Below are 18,116 nucleotides of genomic sequence, written 5' to 3'. Positions count from 1 at the left end.
GAAATGGAGCTATACGCAAAGAGGGTAAGCTTTTGCGCTTCCGAGTAGTCGAGCTTTTCAAAGTTTCCAATCGAATTCAATACGCCGCACTGCTGGCTTAGTCTCTTATAGCCCGGCGCTGAAGAGGGATGCCTCCCGCCTATCTTTGCTATTATTCGCTCTTTATGTCCTCCCCCTTCCATCACTACTGCTGCTCTTGATCCGGCTTTCTCTCTCATTCTCTCGTGTATACATATACACATCTCGTTACCGAAACGCGGAAGCTTTTCTCGATTGACCACTGGAACTGCGAGATCGTCCTTACTTAATATATACCTATACACACGTTGCTCAAACAATCCGAATCTAAACCAATTTGTTGATATCGTTAGCTTCGTTTAATCCAAACAAGAAAATAACAGAAGTCTCGAGAAGATTGAACGGCAAGAATACGATAATATAAGCCGAACATCCGTGCAAAATGTTGCAATGAGAAATTTTTTCGCGACTGATACACGATATATAATCTATCATATAGATATAGATATAATACAAAGATCTTGCGCGGGCAGCTGCAATTGCTGCAAGCGCCTAGTCAGAGCAGCAGTCGCGCAGACACACACAGCAAAGAGAGAACCGGAACGTTGTATCTAATATCGGATCTGCAACTGGCTCGACGTAAAGTAACAGCAGCAGCAACGGGGCAACAGTAATAGTTGCAGCGGGTGCGCAGTCAGTAAAGGCAGCGGCTGGGAAATCGGAAACGCACTCGAACGATCCGAGATTATCTCGATATGCTTTAATCTTCTTAGACAGTATATAGACGAAGGCTTCAAAGCAGCCCGTCTTGTGTGCGGAGAGAAAGATCGAGAGAGAAAGAGAGAGAGAGAGAGAGAGAGAGAGAGAGAGAGAGAGAGAGAGAGGAAGTAAACCCAGCTCGGGTGTCACGCCGCAATTGTGCTTTTCTGCCCACAGCAAAAGCTGCATTGTCGCGCGGTCGGCTAACCTGGCTTATATAACGTCTTACAAAGTAGGAATGAAAAGAAAAAAAAAGAAAAAAGCGACACGACGCCGGATAGTCGTGGTAAGTCTAACGAATTTGCGATCATATTTTCAGTCGCGTGCGCGGTCAAGCACATTTATCAACGCGTCCATACACACGTAGTCTTCGATCAACTTGTCGCAATGTCGCGTGACTCGATATCATATCATAACGTGTATTTGCTAGGTATATAGACGAGGGCACAAGCTCGTCGTATACGCCTATGCTATATAGGTATCCAACAGTTTGGCTCTCAAGAGGCAAGTCCGCAGGGCGTTAAGGCATGTGTATCGGACAGCTGATGTTGCTGCGGCTGGTGGTGGTGTTGGTGCGCGCGGCCAGTTAAGGGATAAGTTTGTCGCTTTCGCCCGAACACGGCGGCACACGTACTGTACACGTGTGATATGTATTGGGCACACCGTGAGGCCGAAGCTCTCGCACACCACTCGGCCATGTACGTGCAACGTAGCGTGTACGTGTATCGACTGCGCGACACGTTGCGGTATCATATACACGGGGACTCGATTCTGCATCCCGAGCTCTCTGGCCACAGCAGGACGTTATACCCTGCCGATGCCGCCTGTTCAACGAGAGCAGCCTTGCTTTGAATGCCAAATCGATCGCCATGCGCTGCTGCTGCTGCTTTAAAGGACATTCGAATGCATAAAGTCGTTGCAGCGAGAGGGTGTCGCGCGCGCAAGAGGATGCTTTAAATGACTCGCGTGCAAATATAAATTAAAGCTTAGCACTGCTGGCTTACCTTTTTATTCCCTGGCATTGGGCATTGCAGCGTAGGTACCGAGGTACACATGCAGCAGCGAAGACCGGAGCGAGCTCGTTGCGCTACACAATATATATATTCTTGCGCAGGTAGCTCTCTCTCTCTCTCTCTCTCTCTCTCTCTCTCTCGTGCAGCCCGAGGCGATTTGCATATGCAAAACGGCGACGGACGGATGTGCACGAGCTCGCGTGGGAGAGCACAGAGCGGCATCGTGTCGTGCGAGCCCTGCGGACTTTTAGCTCGTACATACACCTACGTACAGATGTGCGCGCACACACATAAGAAAATAGCTATATACCTTAGTACCAGGCGTTATATATCGTGTATATGCACGTTGTGAAGCCACAGTAGCAACGGCAGCAGTAGAACTAGACACTGTAACGGTAGCCTGTCCTGGGCGTACAACGACGACGACGAGAGAAAAATTGCGTGCAGCCACAGTGAAAGAGCTTAATTAAAATGACTTTTTTTCTGCGCTCTTCCGTGCTTTCTCTCTTTCTCTTTCTCTCTCGTGCTGCGAGGGCACATAAAAGAAAGGGTAGTGGTGTACGTAAGAGAAGCTGCCAACGAGAGAATGGAGAAACGCGAGGTGAGAGGCAAGGTATAAGTTGCTGGGTTTAGCATGAAGTTCAGCCGAGATAATGCGTTGCCGCTTCTACTCTCTCACTGCAGCTAGCAGCGCAGTTCCTCGACTATACGTGCACTTGTGTGTGTGTGCTAAAGTATATGCGTGTATAAGTTTGTTTTCCCTGCCGAGAGATAGATATGCGAGTATACGCGCGAGGTGTATACTTGTTGAACTTTAACAGATTGAGCTGCGCTTGAAATTCATTGGCTGACGAATTCTCGTCGAGCCAGAGATCGTCTCATTCGCGCACCCACCTGCCAACGTAATTTCCATTCAAGGCTCGCTGATGCTGCTGTTGCTGATGCTTTTCTTAAGTACAGAAAAGCTCTCTTTTATAGTGGAGCGCGCCGTGCAGATGTTGCCCTGGCGCGCACACGCCATAAAATATATTTATGCGCGACGATGCGGCTGTATAACGAAAAATGCGCGCCAAGGAGCTGGAAAGTCTTGAAGCAGCTACCCGAAGTAATCTTGGGACATGCAGCAACGGGCATGGGCTACTACTACTACTACTGCTACTGTTGCTACTGCCACGATGTAACATATATATGCGCTTCGTCGCGGGAGTCACTTGTTAACGGGCTTACGGCTGATTTCGTGCGCGTGTATACCAATGGAGGATTATACTTTGGACACTTTGTGTGGGTCTATGTACGTGTATGTGTGCGTCTTTGTTGCGCGCGTATTCCGTATACGTATTACGTGTCATATACCTATATGTAGACATCATGGTCTGCAACGCTCGAGATTACTCCCTTGTTTACCGTGCAAATTTCCTTGGAAGCCCGAGCTGATTTAGCTCGGTAGTGCTGCTGCTGCTGCAACCGGGGCATATAATTTGGCTCCGGTGCTCGCGCGCTCCAAAACGTCAAAAGCTCTGTGCAGGCAGCTCTATATAAACGCGCGTATATATATATATATATAGTGTGCTAGCTGCGCCCTAGACTCATCAAGCCAATGGCGCGGTAGCTAACGAGCGTGGATACGTATATATTTTATAATGGGTTATATACAGTTTGAGCGGTAGAGCTGTTGCTGCTGCTCTCGGCACTCTCTCTCTCAGACTACGTCTATGCGCGCTGATGTTGGCCGAGAATAAAAGAGTAATAGCCTGAAATGAGCTGGTGGCTGGCTGCAGTGTGTATACTGTGAGTATGTATCTATATATATATACGGGACCCAAGAGGAGTGAAGCTGCAGCTTCAAGATAGATCCCAAGAGTCAGCAAAAGAGCTGCCGACGGACGGTAGCACCGCCAGCACCGGGCAAAAAAGTAAGATTTCTTCGACTCGACGAGATCGCCTTTCTTCCAATGCTCCAGCTCTTTCTCTCTTTTCTCACTCCATCCTCTATATCCAGCAGCATCCAGCCCCCGTCCGTCCTCTCTTCCCTTTTTCCCCCGAGTTCGGAAGGTACAGTGCTCGCGATATAATACATAAAGGAACGCCGTCGTTGCCTCTCTCCTGCTCATCCCCGCGCTGATGTTCGTCGCCACCGTCATCGCAGCCGCTGCAGCCGCCGACGCCGCATCTTTTATCATTCATCGCTTATTGCCGAGTCTCTCTTTCCTGCACTGCGAAACCTGCGCGCGCGCTGGAGGATCTATAAAATTCAGCCTTTTTCCGAGAGTTCTCGACTTCTTCTCTTCCTTATATTCGAGAACGTGAAAGGCGTTTAGCTTCTTAAGCTCGGAACTCCATCTCTTTTCCTCTCCTTTACCATTTATTCTTCTTCTTTTTTCTTTCTTTCTTTTTCCTATTTTATACATATATTTGCGTGGGTTCGACGCGCGTGCCGTACGCTATGAAAGTTGATACAGCGAGAGAACGTCTAGGTTAGAGAAAAAAAATGAACGAATAATCTCCTTCTACAGCTAACTACGCCACGAAGAAGAATGAAAGAAAAAAGAAAAATTTTCTCTTCTCACCTTTTCCCGCGCATAAATCTTTATTGTGAAAATTATTCTTCGAGTAAAGCTCCTTTAAGCACGGGCAGCTTCAATTTCGCAACTCGAGATGCACGTATCTCATTTGTTGATTGGGATTGGAAAAAAACTCGTCGCTCGAATCACAATGATGTAAATCAGTCTTATTTGAGAAATCGTGCGCGATCGGAGAAAATATACAAGCCAATTTTCTTCGATTTTACTCATTGTTATTCTTGTATCAAAGGATTAATTGCATAAGCTCTGGAGCTCGTATTGTATGCCAACTTCAGAGTACTGGTTTACAATATGAATAATAAATAGCTGAGCTTGCGTCGAGAATTCTCATGCATATTGTGTTTACGTTAAAGCTCCCGTATCAATGTAGAAGGGCGGCATTCGACTGAAAACCCCCAGCTGTTACATCAAAATTTCCATTGCACCGCTGCGAGACTGTAGATCGCGACTATACCTATTTCGCACCTATTTCGCGAGGAATTCGTCAGAGACGTATACATGTACGTATACGTTTTCTTTGACTCGTTCGTTGAATTTCCAGTTGTCTAGCGGTGCAACTGCATCGCGTCGTTGCATTCCTGCTAATTAAGATATATAGCATGTATGCGATAGAGAGAGAAAGAGAGAGAGAGAGAGAGAGAGAGAGAGAGAGAGAGAGAGAGAGGAAGAGAGCTTGGAGAGCAACGGGATCCCATCTTGTCTCTCTCTCCCTCTCTCTAGGCTCATCAACGCAATGAAACTCTTATGCTACTCTCAGCGCGATCCACTTGAATGTCTCTTAACCCATCTCAAATGGCAACATTTTTTCTCTATTTTTTCTCCTCGTTTTCCTCTCGACTGCGCAGCAGCAGCAGCTGTGCGGGGATACAGCGCATACGTGTAGCGTGCGCGACATATTTGCCTCTTCTTTGCGGCCTCTTCGTTCGCGTATGTGCGTTTTGTATCTTTTTTAATTAGATGATGCTACTTTTTCTGTTGACTCATTATCCGAAAACATTTTAAGCACCTAATAAAACTACTCTTCTTTAATGCCAAAACATGATGAATATTAGTTCATCTACGGCCCGTCAATACATGGGCGAAGAGTGGAGTCGGGGAATAATCATCATAATAACTCAGGCTACTTTGACGTTATAGACTCGGACGAAGATTATGCGTCAAAGCTAGAGCGGATAATTAAAATTTTCCAATTTCGAACTCAGTACGCTATTGATGGCAATGAACGATGAATGATGTCTCGCAAGCTATTGCATACATAAACACACGCAAGAGCTATATAGTCGCGTTTTGTTTATATATATATAACAAAGTAGCTCGATCGCTATATAATTACTGCTTGTCAGCTGCGTAAACTCGCCTTCTCCTCCGCTGTAGCTCAGCAGCAGCGCCGTATCAACTTGTTCCAATGATCATCGTCGTTGCGACGACAGCTAATGTTGGTTGACCCGAGCTTTCAATTTGGCTTCTAACTCGCTGCAAATTCGGCCCTCAGCTATATACATATGCGAATGCCCGAAGCCGATGTAGCTCATTTCCAATTCGTCGTATAAACGGTGTCCATTAAACATAGATCCATTAAATCTAGAGAAAAGCGAATTCCGGATCCAGCTGTTATACATTGTATATATAAAGTGACAGGGTCGATGCTCAAGAACGACTGCATAAGTTAGACTTGGAGTGGCCTCGTGCGTATCTACATATAGCCCCAACGAGAGAGAGAGAAGACTTGTTTATACGAGATCTGAGTATATACATCAACGATGGTGTAGTAGTAGCAGCTGCTGTGGCGATTGAGTTTGAGACACATATACTGCAGGTCCTTACGACGCGCGCACTCCACAAGTTGCAGGATAGTTGCACAGCCTCCTCGACTACAAGTGGCTCTCGTGCTGTACGTGTAACTGCCACGTTATAGTTTCGAGCCGTGCAGCGCGCGCGCGCGCCTGGCGCACACGAGACAAAAGTCAATACTTTGGCCTTGGGAACCGGCTTCGCTGTCGAATCTCATTCCGCATCTAACACAAAGTTGAGGAATTGAAATTAAGACATTATAACCGGGAAACGTGTGCGCGGCATATAGATATATCTACAGCCGAGCCGAGCTAAGGGCACCAAAGTGAGTGAAGGAGAGAGAAAGAGAAAGAGAAAATTAAGATCACAACGTTCTCTCAACGCGTACTGCTTGTCCGTGCACTGCCTTGGCTCGGTTCTTCTCGCTGTGCGCCACGCTGATAATTGCCCTGGCTTCAGGATTCGATACAAAAGTCGGCCATTTCATTCAATTATTTTACCTCCCGCGCGCGCGTGTAACTTTTCCCCGACAAACCCATTTAAAAAGTTTTCCGCGCTGTAGAGCTCATCCCTCGCAGTTGAGCTTATATATCCCTATATTCACTCGCGCGCGTGGGCGCTTATCACTCTCGGGCGCTCTGAAAGTGAAAGAGAGAGAGAGAGAGAGGGAATAAGAGTTATATTACACTTTGCTCGGAGCTTGCACACCTATCCACGTACCACGAGTATATATATAAAATAGATATATATGAAACTTATCACTCTATTTTCTTACGCCGGTTATTAATGGGAAAAAAGTAAAGTTATAGGCTCTGTAAATCGGCTGCTTCGCTGAGCATTCATCGTTATAAAGCTATCGAAACGCAACGTGCCAAGTAGTAGTTTAGAGAATCCAAGGCGCGCGCGGACGTGTAAACAGGAAAAAAAAGGAAAGGAAAATGAAAAATTCATTCGAATAGCTGTGACTCGCGCGCTCGCGCGTTCGAGTGAGTCTGGATTAATCTTTACAGCCGGAAAGAGAGGGAGAGATTATTCACGATACAGAGTGTGAGAGAAGTAAGCCAACGGGTTATACGTTATACATTGCGCGCAGGCAAGAGAGACTATACACACTCGAAACTCGTTGCAAATTTAATTGCAGTTCTCGCGAACGTACGCGCCTCCACCTACAAACTATATATCTATATAAATCCGCTCACTTTTCGAATTTCATTTGTAAGATGTCGGATGGCATGGCAAGTACGTGTGTGTGTTTGTATGTATGTGAGTGAGCGCCGAGGCAGGGAACGGCGCCAAAAGTCTCGTACTATATATTATATATAGTACATAGTGAAGCTCGCTCGCACGCCACTCGTATAATCTTTTTTGCCTATGCACCGGCAAAGAATGTGTAAACTATTCTTCGATATATACGTATTCTAGTACGTATTTCCCCAATGAAATCTCTCTCGGAGACGAGCTTGCGATGTTTTATGAATATAATACGCTTTATTCGTCTTTTTTTTTCACGACACCGACACGAGCGCGTGGATCATGTACTTTAAAAATTGACAGTGTAAGCTCGTAGAGCGATTGTCAGATTGATCGATGCCGACAAGAGGGAAGGACGCAGGGGGATAATTTAAGAATACTGGACGCGCGACAGGAGCAAAGACAGAGACGTATGATATTTCGTTTTTATATTTTTCGCTCGAGCTATTGCGAGAGCGCAATAGAGACTCAATGACTCGATAACGGGCAAATTACTCTCGAACGTCCGGAGGGAAGAATAAAGTAAAAAAAAAATTCAATTTTATGATCTTCGTGTATGTAGGAGGCAACATCAGCTGCACCGTTTATCATTGCCTGTCGCGTCAGATTGATATATTCGCATAAGCCCGTTTTATATTCGCTACCGGCCCCAACGCGCGTTTGTTTTCCACCTCTTTTATATCGCAACCGCAAGCGTTTTCATTCGTACGTGTATATATACCTGTATCAAGAATTCTTGAGAGCCGAATAATGGCTAAAGGTGTTTCGCGTATATAGCCTTGGTAAAAGTCAAAGCGACTCAGCCACGCGCGACTGCAACAGTAGTAAAAATGCAAAGCCGTCTCTCGACTTTTTTGCGGTTCAGAGTTATACGATCGATCGAATTGCTATTTCACAGCTGTCACTGGAGCGCCGCTGCGAAAAAGAAAGAGAGTCGAGACGAGCTTCTTTTTATTTTACTTTTTTTTGGTAAAATAATAGTTATGGCGCTGGTTCAGATCGACGACGCAAAGAGGAAAGCCAAGACAAGTCGAGAACTGCGTGTGTGCAGAGCCGAAAAAATGAGTATATAGAGCATGTGCGGAGCAAGATCTGTGCCAATAGCCGTATAACCCTCGTATGTGGCGGGGGCGCGCACGAGACATCGCTACGGCCAAACAAAGATAAAGGCTGCATCGCCACACAGATATAAACCACACGAACTCGCGGGTGTGTGTACACGCTTGACTTGATTTTTTTCGTCGTCACGTAGCGGCGAAACGAGAGTCAATGTACGAGCTTCAAAAATTTGTCGGTGCACATTTTGTTTTTCCTTTTTTTCCTTCTTTTTCCACATTGCCGGGGCTCTAGACGCGCGCCACACCGAATATGCTTCTCAGAGCGTAAATGGAAGCTGAGAGAAAGAGAGAAACTTGCAAAAGCTCTATCTCTTTCTCTCTCTCTCTCTCTCTCTCTCTCTCTGGAACTTTACTATCGATCCAATACTGCACAACTACGCGTACATACATATGTATATATATATTCTCAAGCACAAACACTAGTAGTGCCTTCGAGTAGTATTTTCAGATGAGTTATAATATCCTCTTGGTGTACGGGCGGGCACATGGGTGGGGTGGTGATAATGAGAGAATATGACTTTATAAAGATGAAGAGAGGGAGAGAATGGAGAGATGTGGCTCTATAAAGTTCAGGCTATTATTTCCATTCAATTACTTCCAACAAGTGCACACCTTTAACAGCCATTCTAAGGTACTGGGCTTGCAAAGCTGAGATGGAGGAGATGAGCAGATATACATGTATAGATTCATGCTCGTACAATATCATATATATACGTAAGCTATGTGAACGCGTAAAAACACGAGTACGCTAGTCACGATTGACGAGCTTAATGAATCTTATGAATTTTCGGATCTATATATAAAACATTTGCTATTCTATAAATTACTCGAAAAAAATTGTACGCGGTGGTTATACAAATTTTAAATTCGATTGCATTTAAAATACGTGCAATGCGTAGGGTTTTGTCGCACAATTTGCTTTGCTTGATCATTGCGGGTCAGCTATGCAAATGCAACAGATCCAATGAAAGTTTAAATAGATACTAAAAGATAGGCTAGACTGGGCTCGAATATCGAGTACTGTGCCGAATGCATGCTTCAATTTCAGTGAATCAGTGGATGAATTGACGAAAAATTTCTCGGGATAGCAGATTGTTAGATGAAATATATTTACGTATATTTATTCATATAAATATTCGAACAATTAAAAAAATTACTAATAAAAAAAAACGTAATATTATAAACATAGGTAACAAGAACAGATTTTATTGAGCATAAATTACATTCAACTACATTTATGAAATAAATGTTTGAATAAAAAAAGAACTAAAAACCAAATCAAAATAAAATAAATTAAAAATTTAATAATTTTCAAGTTTTTTGGTGCAATCTCGATCGCTAATTGTAATTAATGCGAGTTTACCGAGACTTATGATAAAATATTTAACATGAAGCTTAATTTTTACCAAATTATTTTTTTAAAACTTCTTTTCATACCAGAGGCCCAAAAAGTTCCCCAAACGCCCCCTGCCGCTGCGCAAAGCGGGAAGAGATATTTTCGGGACACTGCTTTTAAAAAATAGCATTCAGGCCTACACCGCCAAAAATGAAATCCCCAGAGTATGTGTTTATCGGGCACGCCTGTCTCGCCGAGGGCACCAAGTACACGATGTTTGGGATATTTCTGTTTTTCACGGCTTAGGACAGTAATATACCATTCACATTCCTCGTGGTCGTGGTAGTATGGCTCGTGTGTCGAGATGTATCTTTTAGATATTGTTTCATTTCTTCGTCATCCGAGATTTGTCCCGTGGCCGCCATGCAAATGCACCACAAATCCACGTTTTTCAGCGTGTCGATGATTTTTTCGCAGTCGTAAATCGACAACCGCAGTCGCGTCAGCGTCGAGACGTGTTGCAGTGCCCATCGTCGGAAAAATTGTCTCAACACGATCTCGCACAGACGCCGGCCGCAGGCCTGACGATACTCTTTGCGCAGCTTCCAAAATTTGCGCGTTAACGCGAATCGGACGTAGTCCTCGAACGTGGCTAGTTTCATCGCCTCTTTGGGTGACATCAGGCATAACTTGTAGAGCGAAACTTTGGGGCCCATCATCAGCTTTTTCGACCTGCCTACGAAGTAGGAATCGGCGAGTGAATATTTTTGAGTAATCTTGAAAATTTCGAGTTTGGCGAATACTCTTATGATCGTTTGAGCAGCGTCTTGGTCCAATTGGTATCCTCTCGCCTCCAAGCGCTTGACGACGTCAAGCGTACCAGCTGCTAGTCCCACTTCGAATCCTTTCAGCCTTTTGATTTGCTGGAGTTTCAGGGCGAAATAACTCTCGTCTGGGAAAATAAAATCAGACAGATCGGCACCACGGTCCAAGAGCACATAGACTGTTTTCGGCATGAGAGACGACACGGCCCATTGAAGCGGCGTTCGACCCAAATTGTCCCGGGCAACGATCAGCACCGGCCCGATGTCGTTGTTATGCCCTGAAGAAATACTCTGTGTTATATTCTCGACCACTCTTGCAAATAACGTGGAGAGGAGTCAGTCCATCCTTGTTGGCCAAATTCGGATCGGCGCCTTTGGCGATTAGCTTTACGACAGACGACCTATCGTTTTCGATCAGAGCCCAGTGCAGCGGCGGATCAACCGTATCCGATTCTTCCGGGACGCAGGTCGCATGTCCGAGTTCAAGAAATTCATCCACGTAGTCTGGTAAGGGAATGCTGATGGCCGCGTGTGAATGCGTGAGACCGTTTTTGTCGGTGTAATTAACGTCATAGCCTTATAGCACCAAATAAGTCTTGACATATAAATGAGCAACTGTACGTGATCGCATAGTGAAGTGGGGTGGTGCGACGCGACACTGGATTGCCGTCCCCATCCAAGTGGGGCTGTATCTTGAAGCCACTTAGTTTTATGAAGTCGATAAGTGAAGCTGAACGTTCCGTATACTCACAGTTACAGTCACAACTCCTTTTCTTCACCCTTGCTTTCAGGGAATCCATGATAAGCCATTCAACTTGTTCGGGCTGAAAAAAGTCCCGGAGATCTGGTTGGTAACAATACCAAGTTGATCTAGGCTCGGTGAGGAGAGAAAATTTATCCCGAAATTCGTGCCGCTCTTTTTCGATCTCCCAATTTAATTCTGCTCGCATGATCTTGAATTTTTCTAATCTGACTCTGCCTCTTTCCCTTTTTCGATTAACGAATTTTATGTCAGAACTGTGTAATGTATCCCAAAATGTATCGGAAATTGCATCGGAAATTGCATCGGAACTTTCATCAGAACTTGCATCAGAACTTGTTCCAGAATTTGCATTAGAACTTACATCGGAACTTGCACTAGAACTTGTTCCAGAACTTGCATCAGAACTTGCATTGGAATTTTTACCGAAATCGAGATTCATTCCGAACACCTTTTTCACGTGGCTAGACAAAGACAGTCCCATTTTAATTTGAATAAATTTTACTAGTCATGAGGTGTAGGGTACACTGAGCAACACGACTATTGGCACTGAGCGCCGCTATCTCACCTGACCAAAACGATAGAGTATAGATCGGCGCGAACGAAAATGTAAACAAAATAAATATAGCAACAGAAAGTGCGAGATGTGAAACTTTATAGCAAGTGCTAATTGTATACACCGCGTTGATCAATAATATGGTTAATATTATTATTTTGCTAGCCGAGTATGGGGCTCTAAAGTATATATAGTTCTGCGTTTTGAATATTTACTTTTCGGCGTGAATCGTCGTATTTTCAGAAACACAGTTTTCGTCCCGCACACAGCACTAGAGCTCGCGTGCGTGGTTTTAATTAATTAATAATCACAGAGTCTCTTTCTCTTACCCACTCTCTATAGCTCTCGAGTAGAGCAGCAGCAGCAGCAGCAGCAGCAGCAGCAGCAGCAATAGTAGTAGGAGTAGCTCCGAGTTCATGATGGAGCTCGCGCGGGTCAGTTGGTAATGCGGCTCTCGCGGTGCAGCATAGCTTTTTAATTAGCGTCAAAGACGATTAGGCAGATTATACCTCCAAGCTGTACAGCGAGCCTCGAGATTTTTATTTTCCACGAGCGCGCTCCCACCTCCTTTTCTCGAACGTAAGAGCAGCGGTACAGTAGTAGCAGCGGCGGTAACGCAGCAACTATAGGCCTCCTTCGAATTTCCGCTGTGGCAATTTGCTAGCGTGGGCGTACTTCGTTAGCCTCTATCTCCTTCTTTCTCTCTCTTTCTTTTGCTAGGAAAGCTGTATCCAGCATAAACTTGGTCGTGGAAAAAAAGAATACGCAAAAGAACCCGGAACTGCTTTGTCCGTTCTTTTTTTCTCTTTTGATCGCGCTCGTTGATTTTCATGTCCGAGCTAATCTTTTATTCTCGCTTTCATCGAGAAAAATCAACGAACTCTTCGTTTCTTTTTTTTCCCTCGGCATTCATAACGAAGCTCGCGCGCGCACAGCTGCAACGCACACAACGTATACGAATATATAAAAGTGCTTAGAGGCGAATTTGCGTATTAGCAACAGATTTTGGGACGACGTCACACACGCTGTACACACCTGTAACTATGACAACGCGCATAGTGCGCGCGTACCTATGCGCACTATATGTGTGAGTTGCAGCACGGATGACGTGTAGCTCGTCCGCGCCAGAATAAAAGCTCCCGCACAGCTGCTGCTACTGCAGCTGTACTCGCGAGCTTCGCTTATACCTCCGGTTTGTTCGGCTGTGATTCGACTTTATATCCACGGTTATTGAATTTACGAACGATTCGACTCGTGCGAGCTTAATCGGGCGGTATTCATATATAATGGATAATATCCCATGCAGAGATGTCGCACAAGTGCAATTGCCGAAAATGACTTTGAGGATTTCAGGGATTTTCTCGTTATCGAATACATACTCGCATACATATACGCATCAAAGCAACAATTATTATATCTTGGCTATCGTTCGATTACGAGAGTTGACAATTACGTTCGCGAATGCACTGCAACCCATGGTTGTACTGATCTAAAATATATATTGTATCATACGAAGCGGCTATTTTTGTGGCCGCATCGCGAGAGTTCGCTGGGCTTTTACGCGTTCTATAGCTGGCCACCGTCACCGCCGTCGCAGCAGCTGCAGTCATGTAGAAATAATATCAAGTGTGCAGCTGAGCCGCGCGCGCGCGACGACGACGCTACAGCAGCCGCGGCCGCAGCGACAGTCTAGCTTTATTCGGCGAGCTCGATTTTTCTCGAGCGCACCGCGGTCGTTAACGAGAAAAATTTCTTTTTTATAATTTCTTCTCGCTCGGGGGATCGCAGCGTCGCCGCCTACCTGCTCTACTCGGGTACCGTGCAGCACACAGTCGGTGTCAATTTTGTCCCGAGAAGAGCGAGAACAAGCGGCTCGAATCTCGTTACATCCCTTAATGCTGCGCACTCGGCTGCTCTTTTAAAGAGATTACGCGGCCGCCCAGCTATGGGGGATTAAAGCTGCGTGTACGTATTATAGGTGAGCGAGCGAGCGTCGACTACAAAAGCGGCGCGCGCGCGCGCTGCGGCTCGTTTGTCGTTTTGCTCCGAGAGTCCACTTATAGGCGCTGTACCAGTGTCCGCGGCGCGACCTAACTGTGTGCATAAGTGTTCAAGATTTTCGCGATTCATGATGTAATCATTTTTTCTGAATCTTATTTGAAAAACAATATTGAATTTGATCGAATCTATGGTCGATATAAAGGTATAGACACACAAAAACGCGCACAAGCCTGATGCGTGCTGACCGACACACGGATTACAATACTTTTCAAGATCACCCATGGCTAGCTCTGCCGCAGCGGTTGCTGCTGTTGTACTGGCACGCACGAACGAGTCGCAATTCGATCGAATTTTTCGGCAGTAATTTCGGCAAGCGGATTCTGGCAGATACAGGTTCAATATACTGCGGCTGCTGCACTAAACTATAACAACTACGACTTCATATAAATTGCGACACATGCGAGTTTGGCACTAGAGTTCACCTCGCATGTATATACGCACTACGACGCTCTGTGTGTGACAAGAAATTTTTAAGCCCCACGGTCTTGCGAGTACGTAAATATAGCAGCAGCTTAGCCATATGCGCGCAGTGGACTGCTTGCGAGAGTTTAGACCTATACTGCATGTGTGCCAGCTTGTTGACGTTTCTGTGGCCGATATTGCACTATTCGCCCTATATCCCTTTTACATAAATGCAAATAAAAAAAATATGCTTCAAGCAAAGAATGCGCCTACTACTACAACTACTTTCACTACTACTGGTACTTCTACTACTGCTATGCAGGGCGCGTGCTCACGTGGCTTCGGAATTTTAATTCGCAAAGTTTTATCGAGTAAACATATAAATAAAAACACGAGTTCTCGGATACTTTACTCGAGCCACGCAGACTTTCATGTACGTCACTTTTTCTTAGTTTTTACCCACTTGGCGTGTATATATGTTGCAGCTGCGAGAGGAACGATAATGATACCGTGGACTTGGACGTCGTCACCGTCGTCAGCGACTTCGTCGTCGTCGCCGTTGTTGCAGCCACCGATGTAGTTTCTTCTCGCCTCTATCTCGCCCTCTCTTCTGCATCTATTGATTGTGAGTACATTATTTCTCTTTTTCCTCTACTGTTTTTATTTTTATTTTTATTTATTCTTTTTCTCGACGAGCTTTATCGAGTTATTATATTGTCCGAGCGCGCAGCATTTTACAACATCCACTCGACGCCGATCGTCGCGTTGAATTATGAAATAATAATGGTAAATAATTTTGCGCGCGTTGCTTAACTATCGATTAATCCCCGGGATTGAAATTAATGAACAAGCAGCCCAGTTTTCCTCCCCTCGTATCGAGAGTAATATCGTCTCGATTAACTACTCATACAATAGATGCTGCACACGGAAATTTTCATCGTTAGAACCTCAATATCTTTCTCTCACTCGCACTCTCGAGATTATGTAATCAATTATCGAATACTCTGCATTCTACAGTAATTGCGGAGTTGTAATACATCAATTAAACGCGGCTGGTATTCATAACCTCGAATTAACGCGCAAGAAAAAAGTGCGACGCGCTTTTATTGCTTATACTCGTCAATGGTTATGAAATAAAAATAAAGATACAAAAAGAAAAAAAGAAATATACTACGTAGAATATTTTTATTTCGCATATATGCTTTCCACGCGAGCGAAAATTGCATGTGCAAACCACGGGGCGCGCTCATTTTTGCGTACGCTTATATTTGCCACGAGCACACTGGAGAAAGTAGCTAAAGCAGTACATAGAGCAGCAGCAGCCAGTGGTACTTCTGCAAGTGTGTACACTCGCGAGCAAAATTTTTGCATAATACGCCAAATTCACAAATTTTATTACGCTCAGCGCTAGTGAATGAGTGAGTGAGTGCCCTAGTGTGTATGAGCGCTAATTTTCAAAGTGAACACATGCGCTCGCCTGCTGCGCACGTCCCATGTTTGTATAGCCCGACGAGCGATCATCGCTTAACTCTTCAAAGGGATTTTGTGCCCATAATATATATCTATGCGCAAACATCGACCAATGTTGCGTGAATGTTAGCGAGAGGAATTGATGATATTTCGGTTTTATGTATCAAGGATTTTGTACATGTACGTGCTCATTTTCCCGCTGAACTAATGGTACGTAGACCTGTATAGCAGCTGCGCAATGTGTAGGGGTTTATCAACATTCACGCAGCAGCAGGAGCTTTGTAGGTGCAAATGTCGAGTAGAAGCCGGGAAGAGACCTAGAAAAGAGAGGGGAAAAACTGTGCCTCTCGGTTCTCTATCGCTTACTGTGCTTCGACTGTACTGCAACTGCTGATTTTGTTCGACAAAGTTGGGGCACACGTCCGCGACGCGCTAACGAAGCACACCCGACAAGTTTGACCATTTCTTTGCGTGTGCTCGAGTCTATATAGTTATACGAGATAGTCGACTAAAGAGAAGTTACTTTTTCACTTTTTCGACGATTCTTTTTTATACCTGGCCCATTGGCACGCATACTAATTCCTCGCCAGCTATATACGTTGTACACCTTACAGAGCGCGGGCTCGCGTAGGCGAACGTATATGAAACGCCCCAAAGGAAAGAAACTTTACAGCTAAATTTTGAATTGAATCTCTCTTTTGGACGAGCTCTGCCGCATGGAGATTTTCTTTTTCTGTTTCGAGCAAGGAGTTCCCCACAGTGGTGCTAATATTAATCGCAATTATGGAAACTCGTTAGACACTCGCCCGGCAGTTGGATACAATTAACTCGAGTTAACGTTCCCTTGCAAATTTCGTGCAGCGCAACTACTGTGCTCGTCATGGGGGCACACGGCAGGGAAAGGGAAAACTCGTACACAGGGCGATTTCGACGCGTTTGTCCTTAAACACGTTTGCGTTTACATACGCGTGTAACCGCATGTAACACACCTATGTGGTATACACGCTTTATGCGTGTACAACTGATCCTGGCGCGTGTTGAGTCGCTCATTCCGCAACTCATCTCTGGTCCTCGCTTATACAGAATAATTGCTGTACGTTGCATATCGCACAAAGAGCGACGCTACAAACTTTCAACACGCGTGTATCCCGAAAATTTATCGTTGCTAATTATTCGCATAAATTTATTTACTAATTTTTCCGATACTATGTTAAAATAATATTATGCCAGTCGATCATTTTAACGCGTGATTGATGCATGTGCAAATGATTCTCTTAATCTGCTTGGTATTCGATTCGAATTACCAAAGCACAATAGTACAATTTATACGAACGATTTGCAATTTGTAAACGATGCTAAGCTAATAACGTGCGTTATCAGATGTTACTTTTCAATTAACGTCGATGCTCACTTGGCAGAAAATATTTCTTGAGTTGCCGTCGATGTACGCAAAACTGTCTGCCGCGTAATATAAATCATATATCTACCATTGGTATCGTATATATAGGTAGTACTGGTCACGCGATCGGGAAAAATAAATGGATTTACGCTAGTGGCACGTTTGATTTATTTTGATTTTATGAGGAGGTGCGCAGTTATACATTCGTCATCGCGGCCTCAAGCTCCGTAAACACTCACCAGTTCACAGCAGCAGCCGCCGCAGTAATGATTACTCGTTTTTCCGGACGCGAGGTTAATGACGACAACGAGAAAATAAAAAAGCTAGAAGCATCGAAATGATTTATCGATGATGCCGGGCGCTGGAAAACAATTGTGTGAATCAATAATTTGGTACACGGAGAAATAAAGGTAGAAATAGAGACAGAGAGAAAAAAAAGAGAGAGCGAGAGCGAAGAAACTTGGCACGAAGTGAAATATTTTTCAGGCTCTGGTACGAAAGAGCGATTGTTTTTGAAAAAAGCGACGCAGATGATTGCATGAATTTAGATGCATAAAAAAAACTCGACAATCTCCATCGAAAGTGTTCAATACCAAGGGTATGAAAATATAATTGTACATAAATTTGGCGCGAGTAGAAAAGCTTCGCATATAGTTCTTGAAATAAAAAACTTGGATATGGCCCAAAAAATTAAACTCCAAACAATTCGCGTATCTATATCTGCAACTTTACAGAGTGAGCTCTTGATACTCCGCAAGCTGCATCCTTGAAGATAA

General features: G+C 44.6%; 1 protein-coding gene across 3 annotated transcripts in view; it reads left to right on the top strand.

The window, feature by feature from the left end:
• LOC106660191 (inactive dipeptidyl peptidase 10) overlaps positions 1-18,116 on the top strand; it is a 67,363-nt gene that overhangs the window by 17,062 nt on the left and 32,185 nt on the right. For all 3 annotated transcript variants that reach the window (XM_023460415.1, XM_023460414.1, XM_014383078.2), the window contains exon 2: positions 14,957-15,096. The gene's annotated coding sequence lies outside the window, so the exon portion shown is untranslated. The remainder of the gene's footprint in view (positions 1-14,956; positions 15,097-18,116) is intronic.

Source organism: Trichogramma pretiosum, unplaced genomic scaffold (assembly GCF_000599845.2).
Source record: "Trichogramma pretiosum strain Unisexual culture from Peru unplaced genomic scaffold, Tpre_2.0 scaffold29, whole genome shotgun sequence".
In the NCBI taxonomy this organism is placed as follows: Eukaryota; Metazoa; Arthropoda; class Insecta; order Hymenoptera; family Trichogrammatidae; genus Trichogramma; species Trichogramma pretiosum.
This window is presented reverse-complemented; position numbering and strand designations above follow the sequence as displayed.